General features: G+C 38.0%; 1 long non-coding RNA gene across 1 annotated transcript; it reads right to left on the bottom strand.

Moving 5' to 3' along the window:
- Positions 1-536: 536 nt before the first annotated feature.
- LOC120518705 lies at positions 537-4,063 on the bottom strand. The gene is made up of 2 exons (XR_005631281.1): positions 3,769-4,063; positions 537-1,215 (listed from the first exon to the last, which is right to left on the bottom strand). It is a non-coding gene; the product is annotated as an uncharacterized LOC120518705 (long non-coding RNA).
- Positions 4,064-19,388: the final 15,325 nt, after the last annotated feature.

Here is a 19,388-nt window from a genome sequence, read left to right as displayed (position 1 = left end):
AGAAAAACCTTTGTGGCTTTTCACTGTAATTGTGCACATAATTACATAGAAAGCAGCAGCCCCAAAGTTTAGCCGGGGTGCTGGCTTGAGGGGTGGAGTACATGGTTAGTAAACACAATCTGTGAATCCGAAGAGTTTTCTCTTATTTTTTTTTTTTCAGAAACCGTAAAAAAAAAAAAAAAGTAATTTGAGCAGCGGAACCCAGATAATGCATCACACTTCAGTTCCTTCACATCTTATGCAAAGTGACTTACAACAGGAGGCTGCCGCCAAGAAGCATCAGCGCTCCTTCACTCGAGAGAAGAAGAGATATTAAAAAAAAGTCCCCTGACGGATGCCACAATAGCGCTGCCTTTCATTATCACCCTCACGCTCGTGTCAAGGCACTGTGTAACGTTCATTGTGCATGCATAGTAAATGACTATTTACCTGCCAGAGCCTTTGATAAGTCAGTCTCCTCATTCGCTCCCCCCACCCTTCACTGCTTGCAGCGCCTCTGCTGCTTTCCTTTGCCCACAATCATATTAAGATGAGCCTTTTTTTTTTTTTTGCTTTCAGAATTTGCAAGATTACATTTCCACAGGTGCTGTTCTCTGGGGTTCATCAAGGAACTTTCTTTGATTGTTTCCTCTTTTTTTTTCCTCCCCTCACATTCCTGCTGGGTTTTTATGTTGCGGTCGCTCTGTTTATACAATCCCTTGTTTTGAAGTGACAGCCCAGGATAGATATGCAATATTAAAGAGGGGCCTTATGAATTTTTGACATCTAATTAGTCGCTTCCCAGTTAACATATCGAAGCTCACAGGGGCAGGGCGATCCAAGAGGCTCTCTGAAGTGGGAAGAAAAGGCCCCTGCCATCTTTAATGTATTATTCTTTAATGTAAGTAGTAATCACGGCACCGAGGTTAATTAATGGCTTTCAGTCTCCAGGATTTTCACAGAATATCAGCCCTGTAGTATCACCAGTGCACCAATTAGGGATTTTTTCACTTCAAATGTTAATCACCCTCTTCTATTGCGTGTACATATTGAGCAGTATTCCAAACTGCTCGTCCTCAATCTTTCTGCAGCACTATGACAATTGGAACTGACATACGGCCTGGAAATCACAGAGGTCCAAGGTCTGGGCGGCTTTTTTTTCAGGCTTTTTTTTTTTTATGAGGACATCTACTTTCATCAACTATCACAGCTGGAGACGTGCAGTTCTGGTAGTGCCTTATACAAAAAAAAAAAAACAAAAAGTGTCACGTTTATAAAGCAAGGCAAATGTAATCAGTTAAAACTACAAAGGCTTGACCTACGAATATAACCTGAGTTTATTACTTTGAAGACCCTTAGATAGATGAGTCCGACTTTAATTACTGATTCCTTACTGGTCTTCTAACGCCTCCATCACCCCTAATGCCACTCCGTGCCAAGCCAAAGTATACTTTACAGCCATTCACAAAAAAGACCAAGTCCCCTTTTAATGCCATTGTAGATGCTTCTTGGTGGGTGACTCAGGGGAAAGAGGAGGTGTTGGGGAACAGACGATGTATTATTACTCCTCTAAACTGGCAAGGAATTATTTCACAATTTGACATATCCTAAAAGCAAATGCATATTTATTATGTTTATAATAAGATGGGCACAGCATCTGCAGTAAATAAATGTGTTGTTAAATTTTAGGGAATCTGACTACTGTTAATTGCTTGATGACTACTGCATAAATAGACACTGTACTTTTCATAACACGTCTAATGCATTTAAATGTTAACTTTAATACCGTTGAACTGACAGTCAAGACATCACTTAATCAGGTGCGATACGAATGTGCTGGCAACTGGCTGCAGTATATTGTGCATAATCGGGCTTCTAAGAGGTTAGTTATTAGGATAGGACACCTTGTTCATTATTTGGACTACAGCTGTAATTTACAGGACTGAGCTCCTTTTGTGAATAGTCAGATTCTTGATTTATTGGATGGTTGATTTAGAAATGAAGACAAATTAGTTGTGCTTTATAAAGGCGTAAATGTGCTCTATTGCATATGTACTGTACATATGTTTAGACATTAGTCCTTTTTAATGCTTTTTATTTTCATCTATCTATCTATCTATCATAGCAGAAAAAAACGTGGAGTTGGCTTATTATAAAATGACAAATAAACTCAAAGAATTTTAAGTAACATTAGGAATTACTGAAGTTTATGTTCTATTGAAGATGAACATTTGTATTTCAAATTTAACACCTGTGTGGAAAAACCTGTAATGGATTCCACGTGGCATAAAGAGCTTCTCTGTAATATAACTGCAAAAAATCAGTCTGTCTCTCTGCCTTGAGATATCAGTTTTATTCCAAAGTTTTTAGTTGCTTCTTGATTTATTTTTGATGACTACTTAGATTTATCTTATTAAAATACAGTTTTTGCAATATGCCAAATTAGTTTTTTCATTTTAAGTTTTTACAAACACTGCTTAAATAATACAGATATTTAAATATTCCGATCTATCTATCTATATAGTGCCTTTCATTTCTATCTGTCTATCTATATATTATTTAGTGCTCTTCATTTCTATCTATCTATCTATCTATCTATCTATATAGTGCCTTTCATTTCTATCTACTATCTATCTATTATTTAGTGCTCTTCATTTCTATCTATCTATTATTTAGTGCTCTTCATTTCTAACTATCTATCTTTCTATCTATCTATCTATTTTTATTAAGTGCTCTTCTTTTCTATCTATCTATCTTTCTATCTTTCTATCTATCTATCTATCTATCTAGTGCCTTTCATTTCTATCTATCTATCTATTATATAGTACCTTTCATATCTATCTGTCTATCTATCTATCTATCTAGTGCCTTTCATTTCTATCTATCTATCTAGCTGTCTTTTTTACGTCTGTACTTTTAGTTGCTGGGTTTTTATTATTGAAAATATTTTTATAATGAAAATTACTATTAACCACAAAATTTTCCTCTGCTCTTTTTTTTCTCCTTGAATTTGCATAATTAGTATTTCTGTCTATCGCTGGTATTCAGTGATTGCATATAGAATCAAAGTCATAGTTTATAATAAAATACAAATATTGTAATGGAAGGTTATTGGCTGTTGAGATACCCGACTAAGTAAAATAGTTGAATTTAATTGAATTAATACATTCTAATATCTGACGTTTTTCTGATGTCAATCAATCTGTCTTCCTTTTATATAGTGTCTTTAACATTACACACCTTCAAGAATTTTATTGAAAGCATCAAGAACACAATAACATGATATCTAAATTGCGTGGATATTATTAAACAATCAAATTATCAGCAATATGCTACAAGAAGAAATGAGATGTATATTTCAAAAAGCTGATAGCACCATCATCATTATACTGCATATATATGATTTGATGTTAACAAAGCCTCACAGACAGACCAAGGGCAGGATGTCCATGGAGTAGCCATCAGAAAGCTAAAGTGTTACATAACAGTTGTGTTTGGCACCTTTTTACAGGATACACAATGATGACAGCACAGATTTGTAAGTCACTAGCAGATGATGATATAGTTTCCAGAAGGCCAAAGGATGATGTGTTCATCATGTTTGGCCAGAGTCAAGTATGGTTGTCAATTCCACGCAGGCATACATTCACAGGTATACAGATATGACCACCAGGGGGCGTTACAGCACCCCAAAGCCCAGACACAACCTCATAGACACATGTCTCAGTGTTAATAAAAGGTTTATTAGTAAGAATACCTTTGTACAAAGGTTTTAAAAATGACACAAACCAAGTATGATTCTTCTCTGTTTTTTTCCTTCTCTCCATGCACTCCTCCAGGTAAGCCTTGTCCTCTTCCATCAGACTCTGACTCCCAGATGTGAGGCGGTGGGCTCCTTTTAAGCTGGACCCAGCGATGCTTTCTCTGCCACAGTTTCTCCTTTTGGAAGCACTTCTGGGTCATATGGAAACCAGGGACAACATCGCACACATACATACAGATTCATTGTAAGCACACAGGGTGGACCAGAAGCCAGTGGTTGTGTTTCTGGAAAATGGAAAGCTGAGAACAGGGAGAAAACAAAGCAAAGATGGCAGATCTCTTCCTAACATTGCTGACCCAGGCAGGAATCTATAAATCAATCAATCGATCAATCGATCTACTTTTTATAACATTCTTCATATATCACAACTTTAAGGGTGTCTGTAATGCTCAGAAGCCCACAGTTTAAAACCAATGGCATAACAAAAAGATGCAGCGTAAGATTAATCACATATGTAATGTATGAAAACAAAGTGAATCGTCTTCAGGTAGTCTGAAAAATGAAATGGTTCTACATAGGATTAGAGCTGACAAGCAACACAGCAGAGTCATGAAGAGAATCTTAAATAATAAAACAAGTCTAACAGTGAGGAGGCAAATGTGGACATTCGAGCTGTGAAGATGCTAAAGCTGAAGACATTATCAAGTGCTTCATGGACAGAGTCTATCAGTCAGAAGCGGAGATAATTCACTACCAGACCAGGAGGGTGCTGCTGCTGTAGTGCAGCCGCTTGAGGGCTGATCTGTCCATTTCATGATCTTCCTCAGGACTCTAGGAAGCAATATTTGAAAATTGCTGCTGTGCAGGAAGGCCATTAAAAAGACACATGCAGTATTCCAAGTGATATAAAGCTCGTCACTTATTATTAAATGGTCAAAATGATACTTCGTAATGTTGGGAGCTAAAGCTAACAACACATAACCAGCATGCCCAAGATTTCTTTTTTGCAGTCATCCCTTATGCGTTATTTCTGATTTATTTTCTGCTGCACACAATGTGCAGTCAAATGCAGAAAGTAAGTATGCTCTCTTTCAGTTCTCTGGTTTTACATATCAGGACATAACTCACATCCATCTAGCCCTGACCTAAAACTGATAAATCGGGGTGATAAACAGCACATAATAGATTTGGCTTTGTTATGATGTATTCGACAAAAAAAAATATATATATATATAAGCCGACATGCTGAAGCCACGTGTGAAAAAGCAAATCTCGCCTTATTACTTCCATGTCAATTAAGAAGGTAATTACAGCCAGGTGCTGCTAATCAAGTGCAGTTTCTCACATGACTGTATTCTTCAGTAGGAACTTCTTGATCAAGATATATTAGGTCAAAAGAGCAAGAGTTTTATTATAAAAGAACGTGTTATACACACGGTGTCCCAACAGGAGAATCCACATTTATTATCCATCCATTTTCCAACCCGCTGAATCCAAACACAGGGTCACGGGGGTCTGCTGGAGCCAATCCCAGCCAACACAGGGCGCAAGGCAGGAACCAATCCCGGGCGTGGTGCCAACCCACCACAGGACACACACTGGGGCCAATTTAGAATCGCCAATGCACCTAACCTGCACGTCTTTGGACTGTGGGAGGAAACCCACGCAGACACGGGGAGAACATGCAAACTCCACGCAGGGAGGACCCGGGAAGCGAACCCAGACGGGTCTCCTAACTGCGAGGCAGCAGCGCTACCCACTGCGCCACCGTGCTGCCCTCCACATTTATTAGCAACGTTTAAATATGACGCACACTTCTGTAGACACGAGAGTTCTGTGTTTTCGTTTTTACACTTGTTCTTTCTCTTGTGGAGTCTGTGTCAGTAGACACCTGGGTCTTCAACTGCCATCTTCACAGCCAGGGACCTTTATGTGGACGACTTGGTGGGGGTCGAGTCGTTGCCAACTCCTCAAGTGCGACGTTTCTCACCTGCCAGTGTTCTTCTGTCCCCGTTACCCATGAAAGCAGCTCAGTGGCCGCAACGCTGGCAATACGCTCTTTAGTACATTTGGAAGCAAAATGTGACGAGCACTGCTGATCATTCTCACTTTGAAAAATCTATTGAATTATTTAGAATTTTCCCCATTATGTGTTCATGAATCATCAATGCCTTTTCTAGAATTGCGGATAGAAATGAGCAACACTTGCACAGTATATATCCATGGAGCACATATTCCGTGTATTTAATAAGCATAGATCTATCAATTATGTGCAAATAATAGAGATATAAAATCCAAGGTGTCCTATAACAATTGAATCTGACGATACAAACGCATCTGCATACAGTTTCACTTAGTCTATACATCGATGGGAACCTCTCGAATACCACATGAAAACTGATATCCATATGTGAAAGGCAACACAAAGAGACTGGAAAATTCTGAGAATGTGAAAATGAACCTGACTAAATTAATAATTGAAAGCTAACACTTAACATTAATAGCACATATGTACCAGAGCAGAACTGCTACTTAAATCTACATTATGCTCTTATAAGGCAATCAAACCCATGATTCTGGAAAAAAGCCCACAAATTAGGGCATCGCAAGGTACAAAAAAAAATGAATGACATTAGGATTCACGTCAATCAGTTTCACTGGTATTTAGACAACAGCAACAGGGAGTTTGAAAACATGAACACAGAAATACTGAATGATTCCGTCTGAATTATTATTAGATTCAATTTAAAAATCAGTGATGGTCAAAAATTCTTTTTATTTTAATTTTCTTCAATGATCTCAGATGCTAGTCAAACCAACAGAGAATCAGTAGGAGCGTATTATTATTTTTATCTCTGTAAAATTGTCTGTGCATTCATGAGGGTATTTTTTTCATAACAGAATACCGCTCATATTTTTTGCATATGTATTTTATAAATTTTTAAATAAAAAGAAAGCTTTCAAAACAATAAGCTATTTTTTTCATTATGTAAGTTTAGTAGAAAAAAAACTATCAGAGGGGAAAATCTTGTCCTGTTATGCTATGGAGGACGAGTCCAGAATGCTGCACAACAAAATGAGTGGACATTGTAAGTTAAGACGGGCAGAATTTTTTTTTCACAGCGGAGCACATTTAATAGCAGCCTGTCTTTGGAGAATTGCTGAAGTCCTCTTGATGCTGCTTGTCTGTTAACTGTTTTTTATCACTTTAAATAAAGGCTTTTGTGAGGGTTGTATTAAATTATGAATACGTTCCAAACAGTACGCTTTTTTTTTCTTTGCGCTCGTTAGAGGACCTATTGTAAACATCTTCAGTCTAAACATGCTGTAAATTATTTAAAACTGAGAAAATAAATTACCTTGTCAGCTCCCTCCATTTTAGATTTCTTTCATTCATTCATTCATTCATTTTCTACGAGTGCAATAAATAATAAGAAAAACCATTATATTTCACATGTAATAAGTGGCTTGATTTTTAAATGATGTTTATTCATTGTGTTTCATTCACTAAACTAAAGCAAACTGTGCATATAAAATATTACAAAATTATTGCCATTGCATTGTTAGGAAAATAAATGCTGCTTTCTTTAAGATGTTTAATACAACTCCAAGAATCTCTTTTGAATTACTGTGCAAAAAAAAAATATTAAATGGAATTAAAAAAAAATAAATAAATTGTGTTGCAGGCAGCCCTTTAGTGGAAACTGAGGATTACAAGAAATAACAATTATAAAGATGTGTCTTTGTTAAATCCTGCTTTTTGGCAAATTCATTAACACCACATTCTGCAGATGTCACACGAGGAAGTGTTTTCACAGAAGCAGATCACAAAGATCCCAAACATTTTTTTAATCATGGTTTCAGTGAATCACAATCAGCACCAAACAAAGCAAAATATCAATATTCCTGACTACAATTTTTGGCTTAATTAAAAAAAAAAAAAAAAATTCAAATTATTATGGCATATTATTTTTTTCAATTTATGAAATTATGAATTGCTGACTTACCCATAAATAAAGAAGTACCTGCAGTTTTCTAAATACTTTTGTGATGTTTTTGCTATTATTTAATAGAATAGTAAAACATTAGAGTGATATTCCAAAGTCCTAAAACCGTCACTTTTTTCAATCATTTTGTTAATTATCCCACCATAAGAAACTGCTTATTAGCCAGACAAATTAACTGTTTGTTTTGCAGCTTGAACTTTTTACATTTAAAATGACAATAACAGAAAATAGCCATCCATCCATTTTTCTCTCAACCTACATAATCCGATTATAGAGTCGCAGATTTAAACAAATTCAAACCTTTAAATGTAGAGAAAAGCCAAGCAAAATGACCCCTTTTATTGGCTAACTAAAAAAATTACAATATGCAAGGCCCCTTCTTCACCTGAGTTATCTCGAAAGCTTGCATATTGTAATCTTTTTAGTTGGCCGATAAAAGGGGTCATTTTGCTTGGCTTTTCTCTACATTCATAATGGCTAACACGGTACAACACCCTAGTACTTCAAACCTTTAAAAGTAAATGTCCACTTAAATAAATAAATACTCATGTACATACATTCACAAGTATCATTTTCTAAAGTTGTAATTGATCTCCCTGCATTGGCGTAATTGCAGTTTACTGGCTGACAGAAACAAGGAGTACAGAGAAAAGGCGGGTGTGCAGTTTATGCCGACTTTACATACGGGGGTGCACTTCATCGGAGTTGATGAGGAGGAGCGGAAAGAAGAATAAAGAAGAATTCGCTGGAGTGCATGAGAAGTAACCAGTTCTATAGCTTGGCCAAAAGGGTCACCACAGTGGGCCAGAGGAAATTCAATACAAAAATAAAAAAACTAAAATAAATCCAGCCAGGAGGCGATTGATAAAGACCATCCATCCATCCATTTTCCAACCCGCTGAATCCAAACACAGGGTCACGGGGGTCCGCTGGAGCCAATCCCAGCCAGCACAGGGCACAAGGCAGGAACCAATCCTGGGCAGGGTGCCAACCCACCGCAGTTGATAAAGACCACCCAAATTCAAACAGCTAGTATACTGTATGTATCAGTCTCTCCATTATCAAACCAATTTAATTCTTTTATGTCATTATAAAGCAGAAGATTCTTAGACCCACCGTATTGTATTTTTTTTTTTTGACACCCACTGCATGCCCACCCTTCCTGGGAAGGGGTCTGTCTCTGAACCGCCTTTCCTGAGGTTTCTTCCATTTTTTTCTCTACAAGGTTTTTTTTTTTGGGAGTTTTTCCTTGTGTTCTTAGAGAGTCGAGGCTGGGGGGCCGTCAAGAGGCAGGGCCTGTTAAAGCCCATTGCGGCACTTCTTGTGTGATTTTGGGCTATACAAAAATAAATTGCATTGTATTGTACTTGGCAGCATGGTGGTGCAGTGGGTAGCACTGCTGCCTCATAGTAAAGGAGACCTGGGTCCTCCTTGCGTGGAGTTGGCATGATGTCTGCGTGGGTTTCCTCCCACAGTTTAAAGACATGCAGGTTAGGTGCATTGGCAATTCTAAATTGTCCTGTGTGTGTGTGTGTGCCCTGCGGTGGGCTGGCGCCCTGCCCGGGGTTTGTTTCCTGCCTTGTGCCCTGTGTTGGCTGGAATTGGCTCCAGCAGACCCCGTGGCCATGTGGTTAGGATATAGCAGGTTGGATAATGGATGGCTGTCTAAAGAGTATAATAAGACTTACAAAATTATTAATGACATTATAGTATTGGGAATACCAAACTGTATGCAGCGCAAAAAGTCTTGGGCAGTGCAGTGTAGTGGTTAAGGCTTTGGAAATGAACTCTTTCAGGGCAGACGTCGACTATTGTTGAAATACAGGGGTAAAGGATGGTAATCGTTCCTAAACAGCAACAAACCTCGCCATTACATTTTAGTTCAACTCTCTTTGCTAAAAGGAAAGTTAGCTTCGCTGATTTGGCCTCGATTTCCTGTGCATGCATGAGTAGTGAAAAGCAGGCAACCTCTAAAATGGCATCGACATCTGGTGGGAGACCAAAGCAAATGTGCAAAGTAAAATACGCCATGGGTGACGTTTTGTGTATTATCACTGAACTGGACTCTGATTTTGAAGTAAGTGATCTGAAGATGGAGATTGAGCCTGTAGTTAGGATATAGCAGGTTGGAGAATGGATGGATGGATGTATTGTACTTAATCCAAATCAGAGGAGTAAAGGGCCAGCAGCATCAGACACAAGGCAGAAAGACCCCCTGAACGGAAACTCAGTCCATTAGAGCAACATACCTTAACACACAGCTCCTTGGATTGTGAGTGGAAAACTAGATAACCTGGGAGAAAAAGTTACACAGACAGAAGCAGATGGTGCACACAAGATGTCAACCGGGATTGAGGCCAAAGATGCTGGATTTGTATGTCGACAGCCCTAACCACTGCACCACCAGGATGACTCAAAGCCTGTGGTATTAACTCTTTCAGGGATAATTATTTTTTCATTCTTCTCCCAGGTCTGAATATTGTTCCCCAAAACTAACTAACATTAAACATTAGCTTTCTAAGATCATCTGTAACCCGGCTTACATACTTACTACATACCTGTTTGTCTAACCATTTATATTCTGAAAGGCACTTCCCAGAAAGGAAACAGATACCTGCCTTTCGTTTTTGATTTCCAGATCACTTGCATTAAAATCGGAGTTTGATAAGTCTGTCTGATATAGCAATAATATGCATAAAGCAAAAAAAAATTAATAATGCCCAAAGAGTATTTTGCTTTGCACAATCGCTTTGCTTTTTTGTTCGACATCAATGCCATTCTAGACGTTGTTCACTCTACGCTCCTCATACACACATACACACACACAGGGATTCGATGTCAAGTCCTCCTAGCAAAGGTGGTCTACCGTAACGTGATGGCGAGTTTTGTCGACGTCTACAGCTGATTATTACCTTCTACCCCTGGATGTTAACTAAAGTCAACATCCAACCTCGAGCCCTGCTGTTGACAAAAGTTGACATTAGCCCTAAAAGAGTTAATATACCTGTAGATACAGTATACAGCCAGTAATTGTAACTAATAAGATGTATCTGATGCAACGATTTTAAAAAAACAAAAGTCCTATTATTTAGCTTTTCTGTTATTTTTCAGTGTATGCAACTTTAAAAACTTTAAATGCCAATCATTTTACACTGAAGTAGATCTAACAAAACAGAAAATAAAGAAGTAGTCCATGATACTAAAGAGACATTCCCGGGGGACTAAATGAGTATTTTAGTGAAAAGATGAGCCGTTAACTGAGTAACAATCTCACTGTACGTATGTGGGGAAAACAACTGGGCTAGAAGTTTGTTTGTCAGCTAAGCCACTCGTATAAATGATCTGGCCTGCCTTTGGTTGTCTTAAGGTTTTGACTGAAGTGGAGGACAATCCACAATGGGTGCTCAGTAACTTTGGTCATGCATAAAATCCTGGCTGAACTAAGGCTCAGTCTCGCTGGGGTACTAAGAGCAAATGCAATCTCATGTGTAATACACTGAAATACGAATTCTGAGTCTGTCCAAAAAACAGAGTCTTTTTCTGGCTTTTAATCACATATATCTATATTTGCATATGCATAAGGATAAATAGGAGGCTGTTCAGCCAAATTGTTGTTTCTCTAACTGTATATTATATTTTTTCAGACGGGTATAACCTTTACCTATTTTTTTATTTTGCAGAGGCATGGTGATGCCGTCATACTCTGACTCCTGTACTGTATATGTGAACAGTTAATATGCGGTAGCAAAAGTGAGGAATAGTCCTGAGTCTCAATCAATCAATCAATCAATCAACATTTATTTATATAGCACATATTCATACAAAAAAAATGTAGCTCAAAGTGCTTTACAAAATGAATAGAAAAATAGAAGATACAATAAAAAATAAACATAAGTCAACATTAATTAACATAGAATAAGTAAGGTCAGATGGCCAGGGTGAACAGAAAAAACAAAAAAAACTCCAAAGGCTGGAGAAAAAAAATAAAATCTGTAGGGGTTCCAGACCACGAGACCACCCAGTCCCCTCTGGGCAATCTACCTAACATAAGTCAAACAGTCCTCTTTGTATTTAGGGTTTTCATGGAAGGACCTGATGATGATGGTCACGTAGACATCTGGCTTTCAGTCCGTCAATGTCTCAGATACAAGGTGTTAGGTCTATTTCTTGTGTTTCATTTTGGTTTCTCTGGGTACTTGGATTTCCTAAAAATAGTTGTATTAGATGAACTGGTGTTGTCTAAACTGGCCAGGTAAAGCTTTGTGCATAAGTGTGCTCTGCAATTTGCTCTGCAATGAACTCACATCCTGACTGAGTTCTTGCCTTTCAAGTGTTGCTGCTTGGATAGGCTTTGTTCACCATTAACAGGTATTGAATGGTGTCGTGACCCTGCAGTTGGGATATAGCGGGTTGGATAATGGATGGATGGATGGTGTCTTTTAAATATATTGTCATTATGTGAGAGAAAGGACAGTCCACAGGAGAAACTTCGGGGCGCTAACTGGGTCATCTCTTTTATTTTGTAGCCCTTTCAAAAAAAAAACGAGTGCTTCATCGCACTTCAAGATAAAAAAAATGAACAAAAATAGGAGAAACCATCATGGCATAACATATTCAATGGGTCATCTCGAGTGGATCTAACTTTGGAGGAGCTCTGTCTGGTGGTTTGCACACTGCAATATGTGACGCCACCTTCTGGAGATGTCTGGGCTTTGACTGGGTGTCTTCTCAGCACATTGCAGGGAAAAGGAGACAACCTAGTTAGTGACAGCACCCCCTGTCTTCCTGGGGCAGTATTACGTACCTTGGATGAGCTCAGAAGGTGATCCTCCGATGCACATGCATAACAATATATATATATATATATATAGTCACGAACGCGCGAGTAGGGGACCGCGGACGGACCTTAATACGTTCGGGAAGACAAACGCCAGCAGGGAGTGGCGGGGTACTAACCTTTCTCTTTTTTTTCTCTTTATTACAGAAGAAAAGACGCACTGCCGCCATGAGCCTCCCTCCTACAACTTCCCGCAGTACACTACTTCCGCCCTTCCTCTGTCCATTACTCATGACGTCATCAATCCCATCTTCCACCACGGCTCCTACCCAGCATTCCTCCACTTCCGGTCCCTCCTACATAAATGTCCGCCGATGCCATCTTTGGCCGTCAAACTTATAATGAATGTTTTTCATGTACTTTGACCTGCAATTCTCTTATTGTGGATTATATTTCACTATACGGGGCCGGAAACCCCAAACCTTTATGCTGTTGTCTGAGTTCTCTTTTACAATATATATATATATATATATATATAATTTTTTAGTATTCACAAGGGGAGTGTGTTGGAGGTTGTGTTCACGAGGTAAACTGGGGGACAGCTTTGAGTAACATACACTTTCTAATCTCTCTTCTCCTTTCAGCCCTAGAGTGGAGTAGGAGCTCTCTTAAGAAATGGCTCAATGCTTCTGGCCGTCAAGCTATGCAAGAAATGATGCGACTGGAACTCTGCGTCCATTCGTTGGAGTGCATCTGCTGGAGCAAGACTGCTTGAAGAAGGACTCAAAACCCGATCACTGAATCAATGCAAAATGATTTTCTTTGTACTTCTTTTTTATTTTTGCTTCATCTTTAGCATCGTTTCTTTTAAACAGGAATCATTTTCTATTGTTTGTATTTGTTCCACTGTATAATATATAATGTACATACATGCATGCATAGAGACTTTATTTGCTTATTTAATTGCCAAAACTAATTTCTGCACCAAAATAATAAATTAAAAATTAAATAATCAAATCTCTGAGGTGGGCTGGCACCCTGCCCGGGGTTTGTTTCCTGCCTTGCGCCCTGTGTTGGCTGGGATTGGATCCAGCAGACCCCCGTGACCCTGTAGTTAGGACATAGCAGGTGGGATAATAGACGGATGGCTGGATAATCAAATCTCAATTAATTTGTAATCTAATTCAAGGTCGTATTAGGCTGTTATATTGACAACAAGGCAGGAAGAAGCCAGTCAATCCCTCACATAGACACAAATACTGACACTGGACGACTTTGGAATCACCAGTTAACCTGACTAGCACATCTATTGGTAATATGAAAGCTAAATTTCAGTACAGGGGGGAAAAACCCTTACAGACATTGCAAACATAATAGTAATGGCAGCGAGAGCATGGGATTTGAAGCCAGGACGCAGGATCTTTGAGAAGGCAGCACTAACCTCTGTGCCGCTATTCCACCCTAGAGAGTGTAAATGGCACAGTTTATGGACTACACTTGATGGCAGACTCTTGCCTTGTACCAAATTCTTCTGGGATCAGCTCCAGCCTCCACTACCCTCTACTGGACTACTCAGTGTAAGAAAACAAATAGATCGTTGGTTCATACTTTCAGCAGGCGAGGTATTCTTTGTCTTCTTCTGTCTGATGAATTAGGTGAATATAATCTGGTGCAGATGTTCTCCTTCAAAAAAGCCACCCGGTAGTCTTTGAAGAATTTGAAATCTATGAGTTTTTATTTCTTGAGGGTTTAAAAATACATCGACCTGATTCTAAAAGCTGAAATGTGTGAATCACATATGATGGTTAAACAAGGTGTGAAGGGGCAGCGTCACTAATGAACAATGCTTAAAAATTCTTACAACAACAGTAGAGCAACTGTGCTGTTAGCAGGTCATATTATGCTGTTGTAACTTTGAGATAACAAAAATGACATAGGCATTTATTAAATAACACCTTTGCTTCAATAAGTTTGTGTTCTCTTTCTTTACATAAATGAGAGTGGATCTAAAATGAAGGAGAGATGACTTCTTTTCATTTTTTGCCCTGATTGATTTTTCTGTATTTGCTCCTTACACAGTACAATGTGGTGTACAGTCCTGATTAGACTCTCTCACGATAGACAAAGTGATCCATTCGTACCTATCTGCAGTGAAATAATTTTTATAATAATTATAATAATTTTTAATTATTCAAAGTTATTGTCCGTTTTTACATGCATTTTTATTACTCTTTAATTTAATATTGTTTTCTGTATCAGTATGCTGCTGCTGGATTATGTGAATTTCCCCCTGGGATTAATAAAGTATCTATCTATCTATCTATCTATCTATCTATCTATCTATCTATCTATCTATCTATCTATCATATAGTGCCTTTCATATTTATCTATCTATCTATCTATCATATAGTGCCTTTCATATCTATCTATCTATCTATTATATAGTGCCTTTCATATCTATCTATCTATCTGAAAATCTAATTTAGATATGTTTAAACTGAAAAAAAAAGCTCTAAGAAGCTCAACAAATAGGCCGAATACAGTCATGCGAATTAAAATATATGGAAGCATCACAGGTGTAGTAAATGTCTGAAACATACTGTGCAAGTTTATATTCAACTCAGTTCAGTTTTTCTTTTTGTTAAGTGCTTTTCACTGAGAGCACTGTGGCAAATTCTCTGATAAAATGCAAGTATTTTTTTATTTTTTGCAAATTACTACATTGGAGTGGAGTGGTGGTTCTGTGGCTAAGGGTATGTGCTGGTATCTGCCAGAAGGGATCTTACTCCGTTGGGACCTTGACCAAGGCACCAGGGGCGCTGTACAATGGCTGACCCCTAAAAGTTCATGCAAAACGACAATTTACCCTCTGGGATTAATAAGGTATGTCAAATTAAAAAAAAAAAATTAGAATTAATACACATAAAGACACAGATTAGTTAAAGCACACAGATATCTAATTATCATCTGTGGAAGCCAGCGATGTCTATTATTTAATAGTTAACTATGGCAAGCTGGTATGAAATAACTGGCCCTGAAAGTGGCAAAAGGAAAAGAAAAACAAGACTTGAGACAGCAAGGGGCATCAATCTGCCTCCGATTAACCGACTAACTGTGGAGTCACTGTGACCCTCCAAGTCACCTCGCTCGTAGTGTTAGTGTGTAATAAAATGTTCAATTGAAAGAGGAGTTTTGATTTTTACAAGTGTTTAATTTATTTTTTTTTTTGTTAAATAATATCAAAAAAGTTTTAAATGTTGTCAACGTTTACTGTAAGAAAGTAAATCAGATCCCTCTTATTGCTCAGCAGGTTTTTTCACATCTGAGAAGCAATTTAGCAGCTTTAGCTCTCATCTCTGCCAGCAGTCACCTACACCAAATATTTTTAAAAGTTGTGCTGGCTTCGTGTGGTCGATGCTCTCTGCTATTACACATTGTGAAGGACAGCACTGATGGGTCTCTAGGATTGTAACTGTAGAGAGGGGTTGTGAACACTGGCTGACAACATTTATTCAAGACACTATTTATTTATGGGCTTGTTCTTATAGTGCAGTGCACATTTACCAAACAAGTAACGAGAACAAGCACTGCACTGTAAAATACAGCTGAACCTCAGCGAGCCTGGAGTGCATTTGAAGGCAGTGAGGCTGAAATATTCTTTATGTCTGGCTTTGGTCACAGCGCTGTATGTTGCAGAAGAAATGTCTAAATCGTGGCTACTTGATAACTCCAGCAAATATAGAAATACACAAAGCTTGCTCTCTAACTGGCGTGGGTAACACAATAGTAGTAAAGCAGTGAATGCGTTCTCATTCTCTGCTCCCTGCTTTGTGCACACCTTATTTCGGCAGCACTTAGTCACTTGCCTGCGTTCTTTCGAGCTCCTGTAAGTGTTAGAAAGCAGAATACTGACCAATCAATCAGTGAATCAGTCCTCATTTTATATAGTGCCTTTCCCGGATTTGTAAGATACATGACTCATTATTAGTGTACATTTCAGGGAAGGTAAGAGCTATGCAGGATCATAAAGTAAGTTGGAGATGGTGAGCAAACCCAGCAGCCATTTGCTTTATTTATTTTTTTTACTTTTTAAACACCAGGCCATGTTATCCAGCTAACCATCTATGCTGGTCATGTCCTAAACACCAGCTAATAGAAAATCTATCTATCTATCTATCTATTATATAGTGCCCTTCATGTCTATCTATCTATCTATCTATTATATAGTGCCCTTCATGTCTATCTATCTATCTATCTGTCTATCTAAAGATGAAAGGTGCTAGGTCTTTTTTACGAGCTATAGACTTTGCCTAGCTTTTATTGCGTTGCTTGTAGCACTGTACGGTGAATTACATCATATTCATAAACTTGACTGACATATACTGACGTAAGTTAATGTGTCATTTCATTTTATAAATAGCAATGATTGAGTTATAAGTTTATGAGACATACAGTCTGGTCCAAAACAAACTCTCGAGTGGATCTAACTTTGGAGGAGCTCCGTCTGGTGGTTTGCATTGTACAATATGTGAAGCCACCTTCTGGAGATGTCTGGGCTTTGACTGGGTGTCTTCTCAGCACTTTGCAGGGACAAGGAGACAACCTAGTTAGCGACAGCACCCCCTGTCATCCTGGGGCATTATTACGCACCTTGGATGAGCCCAGAAGGTGATCCACATGCCTGACTATATATGTATATGAATATATATACTGTATATATATATGTTTTTAGTATTCACAAGGGGAGTGTGTTGGAGGTTGTGTTCACAAGGTAAACTGGGGGGACAGCTTTGAGTAACATACACTTTCTAATCTTTCTTTCAGCCCTGGAGTAGAGTAGGAGCTCTCTTAAGAAATGGCTCAATGCTGGCTGTCAAGCTATGCAAGAAATGATGTGACTGGAACTCTGCGTCCATTCGTTGGAGTGCATCTGCTGGAGCAAGACTGCTTGAAAAAGGACTCAAAACCCGATCACTGAATCAATGCAAAATGATTTTCTTTGTACTTCTTTTTTTATTTTTGCTTCATCTTTAGCATCGTTGCTTTTAAACAGGGATCTCAGTGGGGACCTCAACAGTTCATTTTCTATTGTTTGCATTTGTTCCACTATATAATATATAACGTACATACATGCATGCATAGAGACTTTATTTGCTTATTTTATTGCCAAAACTAATTTCTGCACCAAAATAATAATTAAATAATCAAATCTCAATGAATCTGTAATCTAATTCAAGGTCTTATTAGGCTGTAATATTGACAACAAGGCAGGAAGGAGCCAGTCAATCCCTCACATAGACACAAACACTGACACTGGACGGCTTTGGAATCACCAGTTAACCTGACTAGCACATCTACTGGTAACATGAAAGAAAAATCTCAGTACAGGGGGGAAATTACCCTTACAGACATTGCAAACTTAATAGTTTCTTTTCGAAAAATAAAGATGAAAGGTGCTAGGTCTTTTTTATGAGCTATAGATTATGCCTGGCTTTGATTGCGTTGCTTGTAGCGCTGTACGGTGAATTACACCATGTTCTTAAACTAGACTGACATACACTGACGTAAGGTAATGTGTCATTTTGTTTTCTAAATAGCAATGATTGAGTTATAAGTTAATGAGACATACAGTCTGGTCCAAAATAAACTCAACATTCTCTTCTCTGTGCTGCTATTATTATTATTATTATTATTTATTCAGTTTATGGATGTCCTTATCCAAGGTGACATGAAAAATTCACTTTTTATATGCATTTTATTTTGATTTTTTAAATTGGTTAAGTGATTTGCTTAAGATTATATAGTGTGCTAAAGGTAAGGTTTGAATGTATCATTATATTATTATTATTATTATTATTGTTATGCTTAATTGTAATTGTAAAAAAATATATATAATTGTAATACCAAGCAAATTCCAAGTGACAATGTGTTAGCATGGTGGTTCAAAACTTTTAATCACAAGGCTGCTCCTTTAATTCCTAGAACTAGAGATGATGGCCCTGTGATTAAAAAAAAAGATTATAATACAAAAAATTTAAAATAAATCCCAATCTTGTTTGTTGCCTAAGCTATTTTCCCCAAAAATCTCTTTTAACATTTTATTTGAAGGGCTATCGTACAGGCTGTGCAGGTTTCATTATATTCCTCTAGTTACGGTGCAACCTACTCTAAAATGAAAGCAGAAGAAAAAGAAAAATGTAAAACTGTCGGCAAATAAAACCAACGAGTCCGTTTCTAGAGCGTCAAGCAGCGGAGATGCTGTTAGGAGATGGGCAGCCAAGCAGTGTGACTTTGGGTGAAGGCAGCTGTAGTGAAATTCGTGTGTTGATGGCTTTATGTTAACATTTATCATACTGTATCTAGCAGCCTGACTGACTAACCCTTCTGCATGTTTCTGTACTTGTACTTGGAAAAAAAATGTCAAAGAATTCCATTTTCTAAATGAAAGTGGGAATAAACCTTTGCTTACTGTGTTCAATGCATCCAAGAGTTAATAACAGCTATACTTCTCAGTTATGCCTCTTGTCATTTTGCAACAATTAATTATAACACACAAAAAAAGAAAAAGATTCACTTGCTTTTCCTAATCAGGCTTCTGAGTCAATCCTTTTTAGTCAGTTTATTTATGTTGTCGAAGATGTTGAAGTCTTCTCCGTCGTGCAGCAGGAGGGTGGCTCACCTTCTCAGGCCGAACCCATTCTTTCAGTCCCCGTAGTTAGAAGGCACTTCCAGCCCCAGCCGTAGCCCCACGTTCTGCTTCTAGTCTATCACTCAAATTCGGATGCTCCAAGGTTTTTTAATGCTTACTAATGCTTAAATGCCCTAGAGCAGGTCAAGCACATTTCCATTGGATTAAAGTTAT

The sequence above is a fragment of the Polypterus senegalus genome, chromosome 18 (genome assembly GCF_016835505.1).
Source record: "Polypterus senegalus isolate Bchr_013 chromosome 18, ASM1683550v1, whole genome shotgun sequence".
NCBI lineage: Eukaryota > Metazoa > Chordata > Cladistia > Polypteriformes > Polypteridae > Polypterus > Polypterus senegalus.
The sequence above is the reverse complement of the archived record's forward strand: the minus strand, read 5'-3'. Positions and strand labels throughout refer to the sequence as shown.